We start from the raw sequence: 17185 nt of genomic DNA on the forward strand, positions 1-17185 counted from the left end.
TTAAAATGCATGGGAAAGGACTCTCAGAAAAATACTAAATAATGGTGATGATTTCTTCTTATTTTGCTCGTGACTTGAATGAAAATGCTACTTGTGTTACAATATGCACGGCCCTGGTTATTATTTGGTGAGATGGACAAATAGATATACAGAGATTCAGACAGAAATATGGTTATAAAATGTGTATCTTTTGTTCCTTAAATTATGTGTTCTGTGCTACATGTGTTAAGTTTTCCTATTAATATTCTGTTGGTTCTGTATACTAAATTGGCAAGAATCCCAATAGCCCTGGATGATTTCATTAGTGTAGAAAAGTTTTGACAGCTTGAAACAATTGAAGTCTGGCATTTTGAAATAAGGAAATATAGTTCTTTGATAACTTTTAAAATTTCTCCAGCATTATTCATATTTAAATATCCTACTTCATGTAAATTAATGTTAGTACAATATTGATATTTACTAGTGTGGCATCACCTGGGCAGGATACATGGATTTTCCGCCCACCTCACCACTATTGTTTACCAGTGGTGGGATGGAATGTTTTTGGGGAAAGTATTTCCAGCTTTCACAGTTAGCCTGTATTTCCAACCTTCTTCTCCTAATTGGTATTGTAACTTTTTTTTTTCATAATTTCTTCCACTTGTGTGTCATTTTACTGCACTTAAGAAGGATAGTTGAATGTCAAATTTCAGTATCGTATTTCAATTTGGATTGAAATAATCTGTCTGAGAGACATTTCTCAAAATTTGACATATTAGGTTGATGTTCCCATTTTTAGCATTAAGATATAAACTTCTCTAATTTGTTCTTTTTATTCATTTCTGAGAATTGGGCCATACAATGAAAAGGGACCAGTGTAAGCTTGCACTTTTGCCCTATCTTTCTTTGATATCATTGGCTTCTTATAAGTCAAGTTGCAAAAATGTCCTGATTCATAGCTAAAAAGATAAAATAAAATAAAAAAATACTTGGGATGTAATTTGAAATAATTCAAACTCCCTCCAATAAATAATTTATTTTTTATTAATTGTGTTCAAGATATAGAAAATTTTCATGTTACAAAAATGTATATCAAGTATATCTGGAAAATATTAATAGCACTGTGTAAATATATTTGGGAAAACAATAGGGGAGAAATTTGTTTAAGTCCCCCAATGTGTCAGCAAGAGACCCCGGAACTACATCTAACACTTCATTCCCTGACCCTTCCTGGTCCATCTTGCTGCTACATTCAGTCTCAGTTATAACTCATGAACTTTCCCACAAATCTTAGTAGGTTAAAAACAGAGAAAAATTCAATATATTTGAATTATGAGGACATTTTTTTAACTAAAGTACAATTGATATATACCATTTTATAAGTTTCAGGTGCATAGCATTATAATCTGATATTTGTATGCACTACAAAATGATTAGCACCAAAAATGTAGTTACCAGGATTTTATATCATTAAAAAGTTGTTTGAACTCCTTCCTGAAATCAGTGTTTACTGATTCTCCAAGAGGAAGAAATAATGTTATTAGCAAAAAAAAACACAAAAAACAACAACAACAAAAAACAAAACAAAACCCAAAACAAGAAAAAAATTTGTTTTAAAATATATAGAATATGAAGGGTAGCATCCCAGTACCATTATAATCAGACTCAGCAACAGTACCCTCAAAGTCAGGGAAGGAAATTTTTTTTAAAGTAGGTTGAAAATAGTATCCTAAAGATAAAATTTTAAAAAATACCTCAGTGGGCACTGGTGAGAACAAAAGACCCAAGTTGCAAGGGGAGCACACAGGAGCTTCCGCAGCTCTCACATAAGCACATTACCTCAGACAGAGAGGCCTGCATGGCAGCCTGAGGAGGTGGCAGTGATAGAATCGGATTTCACTGAGCAAAGGCAAAAAGCTTGTGCATTCAGAAACAAGATCACTAAGAATGCCTGTGGACCCCACCGCGCTGTGTGAACAGGTAACCGGGGCAGAATCAGGCAGGGTGCAACAAAAATAGGATTGGGCAGAATAACAGTGGTTTAGCAGCTGAAGAAGTTGAAAGTCAAGAGTACAGGAAAAAATAGAACTCACCCAGACTGATGTTTACCCTTTTATCCAATGAAGTAAAAAAGCTAAATCTATATTAGAAATGCTCTAAAGGAATAAGGACTCAGTGGAGTAATTGTCCTTGGTCATAGCGGAATCTCTGTGTCTGAAACCCCTAGCCTCCTCACTTCTGTCTCCATCTCCTGCACAAACAGGGTTACAGGTGTGATTTCTAGCACCTAATGAGGCATCTGCTTTTAAGCTTTCTCCACAGGAGTCGGCCTACACGGTGGGCAGATCATAAGAGAATTAGCACGACTCAGTGACTGAAGTAGAGGCTGCGATAAGGGAGGACTCAAAAATAGCTCCGAAGGTGATTATGGGGGTGATTGTACTGTGGGTTGGATGTGGAGAGAATGATCTAGCAATAGCCCCATGTGCTCAGTGATCTCATTGTCAGATCTTACAGCCCTGTGGTTGTCTTAGTTCTCCTTTGTATATATATATCTGCAACACTCAATCTCCTTACCTAAACTTTTCCTTCTTGAAAATATCTCCTTTCTTCTATGGCATAAAATTGTAAGTTACATAAAGGTAGTGGTCATAGCTGTTTTACTCTCCATAGCATTTCACAGAATGCTTGCCTGCTTGCCTAAGTAGATAAATAAAAGGATGTCTGAATAAAACAGTTTAGCCATTTCTTGGCTATTTCTTAGTATTTCCACTGACTCCTAATTTTGAGCCTGCTAAAATTATGAGATTTACCACTTGGCTTGTGGGTATAAATGTATATGTATGTATCATGAGAATTCATCTGGGGTCTCTACCTAAATAATCACCACTATACTATATCCCAAATGCCTCTAACAAAAATGGTCAAATATTAATAGACTAGAGGCCTGGTGCATGAAATTCATGCACAGGTAGGGTCCCTAAGCCTGGCCAGCAATCAGGGCCGATCTGTGGGGCGACCAGCAGGGCAATTGGGGGGGGGGCCCATTGGCACCCTCCTTGGCTGGCCTAGCGCCGCCCACTTGCCGGCCCTCCTCAACCACCGCCACCGGTCGCCTCTCTCTGCAACCAGCAGTGTGATCAGGGAGCCCTCGCTGGCACCCACCTTGGCTCGCTGCATTGAGTGTCTGCCCCCTGGTGGTCAGTGAGCAGTCATAGCGACTGGTCATTCCACCATTCAGTCAATTTGCATATTAGGCTTTTATTATATAGGATATTTCCACTCACTCTGTACAGTCTTTTTTTTTTTTAATTAACTGTCCACAATGGTTGTTTTCTTCCTTCTATTAGATTTTGAGCAATTTGAAGAATAGGGCCACAACTCATCCTTCTTTTCTCTCCTTTTTGGGAACTAACACTGAGCTGATTAGTGAATTTGCTGATTAATCAATTGCTAGGAGACAGTTTGTTGCTTCTAGCTTTTAAAAAACTCATTTACCATTTGAGAAAATTTTACATTTTTTTTCTTAAATTCAGGCAAGTCAGTAGATAGAACAACCATCGGGTTCAAAGAAGACAGAGGGTACTACACCTCTATTCCTTACTTCTGTTACAAGTACCTCTGGAATCCAGGGCCTGTTGTGCTGGTGAACAAGGCTCTTTTAATCAACATTCACTTACTTATTCATTTAAAAACATTTATCGAATGTCTACTCTCAGCTTCATACTGGGAATAAAATAATAAACTAGACAGATAGATTTAGTTTCTGTTGACATAGTACATGTCCATTAGTGAGGGGCAAAAAAAATTAAAAATAACTCAACGAGGGATTTTTAAAAGTTCAGTTTCATGGAGGTAAAGAACACAGGATTTGAGAAGGTAACATACATGTGGGTCTTGAAGGATGAATAACCAGCCATTAAGAACAAAAACAGCCCAGCAGGTGTGGCTCAGGGATTGAGCATCGATCCATAAACTGGGATGTCACTGCTTCGATTTCTGGTCAGGGCACATGCCTGGGTTGTAGGCTCAATCCCCAGTGCGGGGTGTGCTGGAGGTAGGCGATTTATGTTTCTCTCATGGATGATTCCATCTCTCTGTCCCTTTCCCTTCTTCTTTTTCTAAAAAAAAATCAATAAAACCATATTTAAAAACAAACAAACAAAAAACAGAATTGAAGCCTTATGGAGAAAGAAGCAATCTGGGAGGCCATTTTGAGGCATGTAAGAGAGCTCTCTGTGTATTAGGAGCTGGGAAGAAGCTCGTCTACAAGAGGAATAGTGCTGCTAGTGGAGGTTGGAGAGAAATGTGCTGTAAGATTAAAATAAAGCTCCTTGGCACTGGGAAAGAATCTGGATTCTATTTGTAATGTGATATGAAGCCCTTTGAGACCTTTTAGGGTAGGGAGTCCCATGATCCAAATTGTCTAAGAAAAGATTGCTTTGTTGAATTTTGTATTATGGACTAAGGCGATAAATTATTAAAGTGTTTTAGGTTAAATTGTATGTTGTGAGCATACATTTTATGAAAGCATGCATTCTGGGGTTATTTGGTCTTAGGGCATGTTTTGCAGAGGCAGCACTGGATTGGAAATCAAGATAGCTGTGTTTCAATTTTTCCTCTCTCTGCCTGCATAGGGGATGCTGTACAAACCACTACTTTAGTTTTTAGTTTCTTAAACATTATTAAGGTAGATTTTTATCCCAATGTTTCGTAAACTGTCTTCGAGCACTATAGCTATAAAAATCTATTCACATATTGGTATAGTAATAACACATAGATTGGATCAAGTAGACCTATTTACAGAATATCTAGAAAAGAATCCCAGTGTTATTGATTCCTATATGGTGACAGCTAATAAATCTTTGAACATCAGCTTTTGTCTGAGAAAAGCAGCAATGTAATTTATAAATATTATCTCAGACCAAGCACAGTATTTATAACTATAGTATTAGAGTACTTTTACTTTAATTCTGATTATTCTAAACTAATTATTTTTATTCACCAACTATCTGTTAAGTGTCTAATCTGCATGTGTGCTGTAACAGCTATATAGGTAGAGCAACGCAGAGTATGTGACCCTCACAAGTACCTAGAGTAATGGCAAAGACAGACATGGGAACATATGATGTTATGTAAAAGTGAGAGTACCCTGAGAATCCAGAAGAGAGGGAAGCGATATGCCTAATGATTTTTGTATCCTGCACCCTTGCTGAGCTCATTTGTTAGTTCTAACAAATTTTTTATGGCTTTCTTAGAATTTTTTGTATAGAAGATCACATCATCTGCAAATAGGATTAGTTTTAAATATTTCTTTTCATTGTTTCCAGATGCCTTTAAAATATTTTTCTTCCCTAATTGCCTGGAATAGATCCTCCAGTACAATTTTGAACAGATGTGATAAGAGCAGACATCCTTGTCTTGTTCATATCTTGGGGGAAGAATTCAGTCTTTTTCTCTTAAGTGTGGTATTAGCTGAGGGCTTTTTATAGATGACATTTATCAGATTGAAAAAGTTTTGTTTTATTTCTAGTTTACTGAGTGTTTTTTATTATCACAGTTTTGGGATTTTGTCAGTTTCTTTACATGCATTATTTTTGGATGATCATGAGGTTTTTGTACTTTATTCTATAAATTTTGTATATTACCTTATTCTACTTTCAGATGTTAAACCAACCTTGCATTCCTGTAACATTACACTTGGTCATGGTATATAATCTTTTGTATATGCAGCTGGATTCAATTTGTTAGTAATTTGTTGATGACTTTTGCATATATATTCATATGGAATATTGGTCTGAAGTTTCCTTTTTTTAGATAATGTCTTTGTCTTGCTTTTGCTGTCAGGGAAATTTGTTTTAATACTCTTTATTTCTGCTCTTGTTTTTATTATTTCATTTTTTCTATTTGCTCTCAGTTTTATTTACTCTTCTATCTCTAATTAAGACACTAACTTCCCAGGCTTCTGGTTTTCACAGATACTTTGGTTTTGAAGCAGTTGCTTTTGAAGGCTAAGATGAAGCTAGGAAAAGAGGAATGGAAATAGGGCAAATAAAAAGTTGATAAAGCATACCGTCTTGCAGGATTTAACCATTTTCTTGAGTAATTGCTTCTTAGATTGTTGTAAGCTGTATTAATTTTCAGAGCTCTGAAAAATCATTTTTGATAACTTTGCCAATGTCCTCATTGCTTTAATGGATGATAGAATTTTTGAAGGTCCTACCTTTCCCATCTTAGAAAGCATTCTCTGTGGTGTTACTTTAACTAAATTTGAAAGAAGGAAAAGGATCCACAAAATTTTGGAGAGGCATTGGTTGTACATTTATGTGAACACATAGTAGATGATGATATGTAGATGGTAATTATAATATTTTTCAAATACCTGTTATGGGGAAAAGAAAACATGCTTGACAGTCACTGAGTATGTGCCAATGACCTGGGACCCTGACAATTTTCATACAGGGGGAGTATTGATTATAGTTGTTTCAATGAAGAAATGCTGTTTTCATGGGCTTAACTAAAATATTTCATTTTATTAACTGAGTTGAGTCCATTAAATGTTTAGAAGAATGCCTTTGAGAAAAGTTCACATGCCAGGTTACCCTTTAGGGTGTCACCTGTACTATAGACATGGGCAGAGACAAAATGAATCACCATGACTGCTAAACAGAGCAGGCTGCCATCTCCTTATGTTAGCGTTTACCACCCATTTATAGACCTGCTCTGTTAATATTAAAATATTTTGATTCAGTTAATACTAAATTTCATTCGAATGGGATCACATTAAGGCTGAGATATATTTCCAGTTGGAGCAGTGGTGATAGTAATAATTTGTTTTTTTGTGATTGAGTGATGCACAGTTATCATTATGGTTGGCTGCTAAACCTACACTTCGCTTCTTGAGATGGTATATAGTGCCTCTCTAGATATGACTTTTTTCCATATTTTTAAAAAATCCTTACTCTGGATATGTTTTCATTGGTTTTTAGAGTAAGGAAGGGAGAGGCAGAGAGGGAGAGAGAAACCTCAATGTGAGAAACGTTGATTAGTTACCTCCCATATGCGCCTGACTGGGGATAGAACCCACAACCTAGATATGTGCCTTGAATGAAATTGAACCAACGACCTTTTGGTGTATGGGACAACGTTCCAATCAACTGAGCTACCCAAGCAGGGCACTTTTCCATATTTTCAGTTAGATATGAAAAGCCAAATTCTCTTATTTTATGTAAACAAAAATATCACACAAAGTGGAAAATTGTCATTAAAATAGAGTAAGATTTTTTAAAAATTATCATGGTGAATGTTCACAGTGCATTACAGTAATCCAAGAACACTAGGGAAGCCTGTGTGTTGGTAGCAGAACCAGGGGGCAAAGGTAACAGGAAATCAGGGCAAAAAGTTCCAAAACAGCAGGTCCTTGTCAGCCCCTGGAGCGACTAGATTTTGCCCTGCAGGAAGTGGGGAGACATTACAGTTTGGTCAGAGATGGGACATGACTTCAGGGACATTTTAAAATATATATATATTTTTATTGATTTCAGAGAGGAAGGGAGAGGGAGAGAGAGATAGAAACATCAATGATGAGAGAGAATCATTGATCAGCTGCCTCCTGCATGCTCCCTACTGGGGATCGAGCCTGCAACCCGGGCATGTGACCTTGACCTGGGGCCCTTCAGTCGGCACATCGACACTCTATCCACTGAGCCAAACCCGCTAGGGCACTGAGGGACATTTTAACTTAATCACTGTGGCTGCTGTGCTGAGCATAGCCATAGGGATGCAAGAGCAGAAGCAAGCACACCACTTTGGGCTATTGCAGTAATGTAGGTGAGAGGCAATGACTTTGATAAGGCTAATTAGCAGTCTAGGTTTTAAAAAATTGTTGGAATCTGGGTATATTTATAGGTGGAGCTCAAAGGATGTCCTTGAAGATACAATACGAAGTGTGAGAAAAAAAGAGTCAAAGATGACTAAGTGTTTTGGGGGGAGCGGGGCAGGGCAGATATAAAAATGGAGTGTCCATTTACTAATTTACTGAACTAGGAAAGACTTTTAAAGGGACAGATTTTATGTATCTGAGATGAATGGGGAGGGTGTTGTAATATCAGGAGCTCAAATGTTAGACATGTTAAATCTGAGAAGCCTTTTAGACATCATAGACTGAGATGTGGAATAGGCATTTATATATACAGATGTAGAGTTTAAGGAGACATCTGAGCTAGAGGTATATTTGAGTTACTGGTGTGCAGATAGCATTTAAAGGAGAGAGCCCTGGTAGAAAAGTACAGTGATCCCAGGTGTGAGCCTGTGGGCATTCCACCATTTAGAAATCAGAGGAGGAAACCTAGAGCGTGTGTGGTATCCTGGAAACCAAGTGAAGAAGTCTCAAGGAACAAAGTGAACAGGTGAGGACTGAAAATTGACCATTTGGTTTACCAATATAGAGATCATTGTTTGATTGAGCAGATAATCTCTCCTAAAATGGAGAATTTATCATTTCAATGGGAATCCTGCTCTGTATTTCAGAATGCTGCTAAATGTTTTAATGGGTGATAGAAAGTATACTGAAATGGAAATAACAATCACAGTCATTGGGCAAGAAGTCCTTTGCTGGCTTATTAGATGACCTTTCAGATTAGATAAGACAGTAGTAACTAAAGGGTACAGTGTGATTTATGCCCTGTATGAATGCACCATAGAGTTCTGGTGTGAGAGGTGCAAATTTCATGGCTCTTATTATAATTTCATGCTGAAAATAATCTATTTGTTGCATTAATTCATGTTACATGTATGAAAAATTTTAAACTCATAGCATGAAAATATTTATATAAATCTGAAGAGGAATCAGTTTTGTGAATTTTGTTCAGTACATGTGTCCTCTCAGAAAATTATTCCTGGCCTTTAATTTAGAATTTTATTTACGTTTTAAACTAGTATTATATCTGAGATTTCCTATATATTATAGTCAACACAAATCTTGGTCAGCAAATGAAGTCACCAATACTTGTTGTACTCACTTAAAAAATTTTTTTAAGTGTGGATCAGATAAAATAAAAAGAGGAAATCATGTGAAATTATTTTGTCATATATAAAGGCCTATGCATGTATTAAGTTAGTTATTACAGAAAACCCTTTTGCATTTTTTATTTTATTTTAAGAAATCTGTGATGTTGGTAATGCAAAACAGGAAATAATCCAAGTGTTATTTTTGGATTTTGTAGTGTAATTTGAGTGGTATAGACCTAAAATTCTGGAAAATTATTTTACCTGATTATCTAACTCAAGCAGCTAGAAAGTTATTTAAACATATCTTCCCTTTCTCATTGGTGTCTGTGTTCTTGGCTCTCTGAGATAGAGTATAAGTCAGTGGTTCCCAAACTTATTTGGCCTACCGCCCCCTTTCCAGAAAAAATATTACTCAGTGCCCCCTGGAAATTAATTTTTTTAAAATTTTAATAGCAATTAAACAGAAAGATATATGTATTAATGTTTCTACCTTTTTCGTAAAAAATGGTAAAGAAAGGTGTAAATTAGAAACATTGAAGTTTGAAATTATGAAACTATTTATTGAACTCAGAATAGAAAGGTAATACAAAAAAAGTTAAAACAAATGCACCTGTGGCCATCACCGCCCCCCCTGGATCGCTGCAGTGCCCACCAGGGGGCGGTAGCGCCCACTTTGGGAATCACTGGTGTAAGTGATATTACGTCTTGGCAGGGGCATGAAAATGGTAAGGTTTTATCAGTTTAGTTTTGAAATCTGATAGTTGTAGTTTTCCCCCCACATCCTTAATTTGCATATATTGTCCAGGGTGTTGGTCATGATTTGATGTTCTCCATTGTCTTGTAAGATCCTTGAGAATAGGGGTATGACCAGCTTAAGTTTTTCTCTTTGCTGAGCTATACCAAATCCTTCAGTGAAACCAACTCCTTACAAGCTTAGGCCTTGAAGACTGAATCTTGGCTTCATCACTTTGATGACAGGTCTCTCAACTTCTCAGAGCCTGTTTTATTACTTAAAAATGATAATAATTATATGTATTTGAAATAATGTCTCAAAGTGAATTCTGCACATAATTCTTACACTCATTAATATAATAAGGCAGGCAATTAATAATAACTACTACTAATATAATTATATTTGGTGATACAAGTTGCACTTTTAGCAGACCATTTCTTCTGCCTTCTTTGGAGGTGCTGAAAAGAATAAGATGCCTGCATTGTAAACCCTTTTCAAATAGCCTACACAACAGCCAGAGTAAAATCACAAAACTAAGTTTTCTTGCTTAAAACTTATCAATAATTTCTTTGGGGGAAAAACTCTTCAATTGTTTGGACAGCCAATTAAGACATGCTATAAACCCTGGCCTTGACTCACCAGCCTCTTCAGCACTGTCTTTCAACAGCTCTGGCCTTTCTTCTATTGCCTTGATGTGCCAAATTTCATCCAGCTCAGAGGCTTTACTACTGCTAGGGACCCTCTCTCCTTCCTGGCCTCCATCTACTGGTCAACTTCTGGTCTTCCTTTACTTCTGAGCTTATGAGTGCACTTGTCATTCAACTGTGTTTGATGGTATGTGGCTGGAGAAGTCGGGAATGTTGGAATCCTCTCCTCATGGAGTTCCCAAGGAACAGTGGCAAAGGACGACTGTCCTGTTTAGTGAGCTACTTCTCAGTACCTCCAAAGAGGACTTTGCTGAAGCAAGTTGGAGAACAAGGGATAGATTGAAACAGAGAAAGTCCCAGAGGGGTTCTGACTCAATCTTCCTATGCTCCCATAAAGAAAATGAGAATCTCAGGGATGCTTGACCGCTTAACATCATCGTCAGGTAAGAAAAAATCCCACACTTGTATTTATTTGCTGGGATGAGCAAGGATATATCTAAAAATTCTAGAAGTACTAAGGCATGAAAGATTCCTTGTGAATTAGACATAGTCAATGATGCAATAAGACCACTGGTTTCAAATTTCTGTTCTTATAGTCTAGTGATAAAGAGGGTGTGTAGACAGACGTTTTCCTTCATCCTAATACAAGTCTTCCCCTGCTCCCATGTTTCCCCAACAGGAAGACCTTATTCACAAGGTCTTCCTGTATGGGTCGTGGTAGTGCTCAGTGAAGCCTTTGCCAACACTGCTTGTTGTGGAATCAGAGAGGGTAAGTTTTCCTGAAGGTTCCTACTCTCCTTTTCCATTAGAGGTAGTGAACCAAACCCCAAATACAGAGTGCATTCTTCCAACCACAGTGATAGGGTCCTGGTTTTCTCCAGGCTTCCCTTTTTCCTTAAGGGGTACCTGGAAATGATAAGAGCGCTCTTCTCTCTCACCAAAGAACCAAGTCTATTCCCCTCCACAAGGACTCCCAGGGGAACTAACTCATCGAAACTGTGGCCGACCGGTTCCTTCAGAAGAAGATGCCAAGTTGGGATGAAAAGGTTTTATTGGGGAAAATGCCAGTGTGAGAGAAAATAGAAAGTCTGAAAAGGCTAGGAGAATCATTAGATTCAAATCAGATTCCCTAGTGAAGGATGGAAGGAGAAGGGTCGGGGCAGTTGGGTGGAAATGTCCGAGATTGCTGTGTGGTATAAGGAAGGTTTGAAAAGGCCATTAGAGAACTTTTAAGACAATATTGGTGGTGAGCTGAGTGAGTACCTTTTTTCTTAGGAAGAAGTTGGCCTCTATATTCCTGTCTTGCTCAGTGATTGGCTGGAAGCAGCCCGTACGAGGTGTGGTCTCCACATTAGCCTTGATGGAGTTTTCAGAGCACTGAAGATAGGGCCCTTGGTCAGTTATACTTCCTACTCCAGCAATTACCATGCGAGGCAACAAAATACACTGGTAAAGAGAGGGGCTCTGGATCCCTACTATTGTGTTAATTTTAATCTCAGCTCTGCCACTTATTACCTGCGTGATGTTGGGCATGTTATTTACCTTCACTATGCCTCCATTTTATCATCTGTAAAGTGAGGGCAATAATACTATCTAGCAGTGTTGCAAAAAGTTTAAATGAGTTAATAAACCTTTAAAGGAGTGCCTGACACATAGTAAGTGCTCAGAAACACACTACTAACAGAATGAACTTGTGCAAAGGCACTTACGCTCACCATTTCATTTTCTTCGTCTCATGAGGACAAAGCATATGCCATGTGTCTCTTGTTGATAAATTAGACTGTTTTATGTAAAACTCCTAGAATGGTGCCTGACATGGGATAAACACTGAATAAATAGTAGTGTGATGCTGTTCTGAGTTCTGAAGCTGTTCTCTTCATTTCAAGCTATTCTAGATCCGTTTCCTAATTAAAGTTGTAGTGAATATGGTAGAGTAGATAATTTAGTCCCCTCTGATTTGGCTACACTTGTAAAAACATGCCCATAGATACATAAAGGTTAATGATCTTGCCCCATCTTGACTCACCTTGGTTTGGAATTGTCCCTTAATCCTTCACCCAAGAAGGCTTTACATGAGACCATATTAAATAAAAACCTTAATGAATTTGTTTCCTTCTATTGAAATCAAAGCCCTCAAATATCTAAAGAAATTTTTGTTCGAAGCAAATATATTAGAAACTCTCAGAGTGCTTTTAGTGTTGAAACTGACAAGTTTGGTGAGTAGGACTTGCCAGTGATAAACTCAATACAATAACAAGACTTTTAAAACAGTTATTAAGTCTATACTATTTTTCAGGTGCCTGGGGGATGCAAAGGTGACAGAGTCCCTGCACTTAAGGTACAGAAAAATAGATAATCACAGTAACATGCAGTAATAAACTCGATGCTAAGCTTAAGCCCAAAATACCTGTTGAGAAAAGAAAGGACACAGTGTCCTTTGGGATAAGAATTGCCTTAGAGTAACAAAAACAAACAGCCCAAATAACAAGATCAACGTTTATTTCTTTTTCAAGTATAATGTATTTCCATTTTTTTCCTGTTTTCGATGGCCTCTTTGCAAATTCTCTTCTTACCTTTATTCTAGAAGTTTTCTTTCTGAAATCAATAAAAACATATTTGGAAAAAAAGCATTTTTACTTTCAATTGGTTACCTTTGTTTCCATTCATATTTTCACCAAAGTAGACCACAGATCAAGGAAAGGAGATTTAGTTCAAACTCACCTTCTCTAACAGTAACTGTTCTATTGCATAAAAAGTAAAAAGCACAGAAAGAGTTAAAATATACTTTCTGTTGTTTTTCAACTTTGGTTCCATTATTTATCTACTGTCCCTTTCTATCTAATCTCATATGTAAGCTTTGAGATCTTATTGTAATGAAAACAATGCGTGGCATGATAACTTTAGGAACTTTATGTCTTGCGATCATAGAACTTTCCCTTGCAAACCTCTAGGTTACCTGTGATCACTTCCATGTGACCCAAGATTACGCCGATGGCCATAAATAGTGATGAGAACAAACTCAAGATGACAGCTTGAGGCTACAGTAAAAGAAGTGCTAAAAAGGAGAGCTATCACCTCCGATTTTCTGTCTGGTAGAAATGTGGGAATTTTAGTTCTACCACTTCCTCTATATCTTTAGCAGTATATAAATGATCAGATGATATTCTGTCAGAGCCTATGCCTCCCATTCTTCATTCCACAACTTATTCATCCAACAAAGTATTTTCATTTATGGCTTAGAATAGTTTATCTGTATGCAAGTATAATTTGCCAGTGATTCTAAATAAGCAAGTGTTATTCTTGTCACTGGGATTAAAAATATAGAAAATGTTCCTCAAAAGGGAAAAGTAATTACAGAATTCTGATCCTATTGAATTGGTGTAAACTAAAATCTGGGGGAAAGAATTGGATAGGCAGAAGCTTCATATGGGTAAATATTCAGGAAGCAATAAAAACAAATCTACAACAGGATGGGCATGCAGTGATTATTGCTGGACAAAGGAGAAACTGCTTTGAATGTCAAAACAATGCATTTGTGGTGAAATCCTTAACCTTTAACATCTATTCATTTCATGCAGTCATTTATTACTTAAATGCTTATTACTTGAGCATTTATTAGGTATACAGCAGTATAGTCTGTTATTAAGGGAGAGAAAAAGTAGAGTAGAAGAGGAAGACTTTGCTTTAAAGTTATAACAATAGGGATGGAAAGAAGTAAGCATATGTACAATAATTAGGATACATAAGCAAATGTTTGATAATACAGTCTAAATATTGGCTTTAGGAAAAAATAAAGGATAGACTCAAGGAAGTCTCTTGTAAAGGGTCCTACTGAAAACCAATAATGCATGTACATTGGAGGAGAGGAAGTGAGGAGAAATATAAGGTGTAGAGAACAACATGGACAGCAAAGGTACACAGTTAAGAGAGAGAAGGTGGAAGAAGTGGGGAGATGCCTATGTGTAGGATGTGTGCTTGTGTGGAGGTATGTGTGCATAAAATTATGTGTTAGGGTATTTCTGGTCTTAAAAACAACAGATCATCCTGAATTAGCCAGAAAGAACAGACTGTATGGGAGGTCTAAAAGTAAAGCATAGAACTTACTCTTTGTCGGTCACCGGCGTGGCTCAGTGGTTGAGCATTGACTATGAACCAGGAGGTCACGGTTTGATTCCAGGTCAGGACAAATACCCAGGTTGCAGACTCGATCCCCAGTGTGGGATGTGCAGGAGGCAGCCGATTAATGAGTCTCAATATTGATGTTTCTATCTCTTTCTCCCTCTCCCTTCTTCTCTGAAATCAATATATATATTTAAAGAAGCACTTTATAACCTATTCATGGTCTTCCTCAGTTGTTTCATATGTTGAATATCCAGACTCCTACAAAAGACTCTAGCTTCTTAGAGCTCTCTCAGGAGTACTAGAGGCTAGGATTTGGAGTCTGGTTTGTCCTAGAATGCTGGGCTCTTATATTTTAGCTGGAAATGGTATCTTGGAAGAGAAGACAGGATACCCTGGAGTATCATGGCTTTATATTTATTCATGAGGGTTTGCTTAAGAGGAGTTTTATGTGTATACATTTTCTGTAAATAGAAATGCTTAGTTGCATTTTTCCCAGATTGCCCCGCCCCAACTCGTTAAAAAGAAACTTAGAATTTTTAAAAATAAAATGTGTAAAATGAATTCATAATATGAAGCAGGCAGAGAAGAGTAGAATCTGAACGAAACATCTTGTGTGGCAAATGAGCATCTATAGTCTGTGTCTAATTATTTCTCTCATCTGTCTCACACGACCACTTGTATTCCATGCATCCATTCAGAGGGGTCTTGGAAATGCTTGTGAGTGGCATAGTGCCTGGTCACAAACTGCCTGCCTTTTAGGGGAAAACAGACATGTTGATTCCCACCTCAATCTAATAAGATGCTGTCTATGTGGGAGCATTGTAGGGTAAATAAAATAATAATAAAAGAAAACAACTATGCCATCCTAAAGAAGAAACAATTGACCAGTCTACAGGGATTTGTACAGATGGGGTGAAAAAAGGCTAAGAAAGATTTCCAGAGGAGAGACACAAGTTTTTGGTCCTGAGAGATAAGTAGAAATTTTTCAGGAAGTGAAGAAGGTAAGAGATATTCCAGGCTTCCCTGACTCTCCTGATTTTTTGGTAATTGGCTCTTCCAGGCTGTTTTTTTTTTTTTCTGTTCTGTAGCTTTTTTTCTTGTCCACCTTAGAGTCACAGCTATTTTTTTGTCCCTGGTTCTTAGTTACCTTCTATTCACTGACCATTCAGATTAAAGTCCTCCTGGCAAGGTGTGTTCTGCTGACTTCAATGGGTGGTACGGGACTTCGTATGGGTGCTGGGCTCTTATTTCATCATATGAGCTCCCACCTTATGGCTTGCTTGCCTCATCTTGGGCAGGTGATGTTTTGTGTAAGTTACCTAATTATATGATCCGACTTCCTCACTATCATTCAAGTCTATATTTAGGTATTTTGGACCTTGTATCATGTGTCTCTTTTCAAGAAGAAATTCCATGGGTTGTCTCTTACCTCCAAAATGGCCAGATGCTCTTGCATTTGCTTTTCATGTATACTTCCATTTTAGTAGTATTCTAATCATAAAGAAAAACCTTCAGGGGATTAAAACACAGCAACCCTGTGAGGGCTGATTTATAGAAAAAGATTTAAAAAAAGATTTTATTGCCCATAGCATGTTTGCATAGTAACCAGAAATGCAGATGATCTATATAAATGATAATTTGGTATTGGGTAGGGACAAATGTCTGAGGAACAAGAAAAATAAAAGGATACCTTAGGCTAGCATTTCTCATGCACGCAGAGTGGTTCATGAGTTCTAATTATTTTCTTTTGGTTTTGTGTTTTTACCTCAATTGAATGATTCATTTACCAGTAGAGTTGCCAGGTAAAATAAAGGTGACTGGTTTAATTTAGATTTCTGATAAACAACGAATAATTTGCTAGCATGTCCGTAGATTTTATTACATGCCTAAAAATTTTACTAATGTAGATACTTATACTAAAACTCATGCCCCTCAATAAGAAATACTAAAAAGTTATTCATTCTCTATTTGAAATTCCAATTTCATTGGGTGTCCTCTATATTTATTTGCTAAATCTGGCAACTCTAGTTATTAGTGATAAAGATTACATTTCTCTTTTTCAGGAATGATTCATAATTAAAAGGTGTTTTCATAGTATAGTATGAGTCAGTGTTTCCTAGACTAGGTAACTGTGGAAATAACTGTATTGGAGCTCACAGATTGCTTTTTTCTTGAACAGGTTTCCAGGTGTCTGCTCCTTACTCAAGATTTAAAAACACTTCCTTTAAACTAGGAAGCTCTCTCTGTAAAATTATTCTTCATATCTGAGTCATTATCAAACAGAATAAATATCAAGAGACTAGAGAATTTTAGGAATTTGGAGCTCAAGGAATATTAAAGATTACTTTGTTCAAATAATTTTATTATTATACTCAATGAATAGAACCACCACTTCTGATGTTAATTGACTTATTAATAAGTTAACAAGTTAATAAGCTGATACTGATCTCAAATCTTCCAGCTCTTGGTCCTATGCTATGAGATATGCAAATATGAGGGTGTATGCTTTCTCTCCTACAAGGCAAATTAAGATGCATAATGTTAAGTAATTAAAAGGAGGAAATTAATTGAATGCAATATCTTTTTAAAATGCATTGGTTTGGCCGTTATTAACCATAACTAACAACTCCCAATGGCACTAATTGGTTACTATACTCCACCAGTCTTCTGATGCCAGTGTTTAAGAGCCAAGAGC

Source organism: Myotis lucifugus, unplaced genomic scaffold, assembly GCF_000147115.1.
Source record: "Myotis lucifugus unplaced genomic scaffold, Myoluc2.0 scaffold_59, whole genome shotgun sequence".
Taxonomy (NCBI): domain Eukaryota; kingdom Metazoa; phylum Chordata; class Mammalia; order Chiroptera; family Vespertilionidae; genus Myotis; species Myotis lucifugus.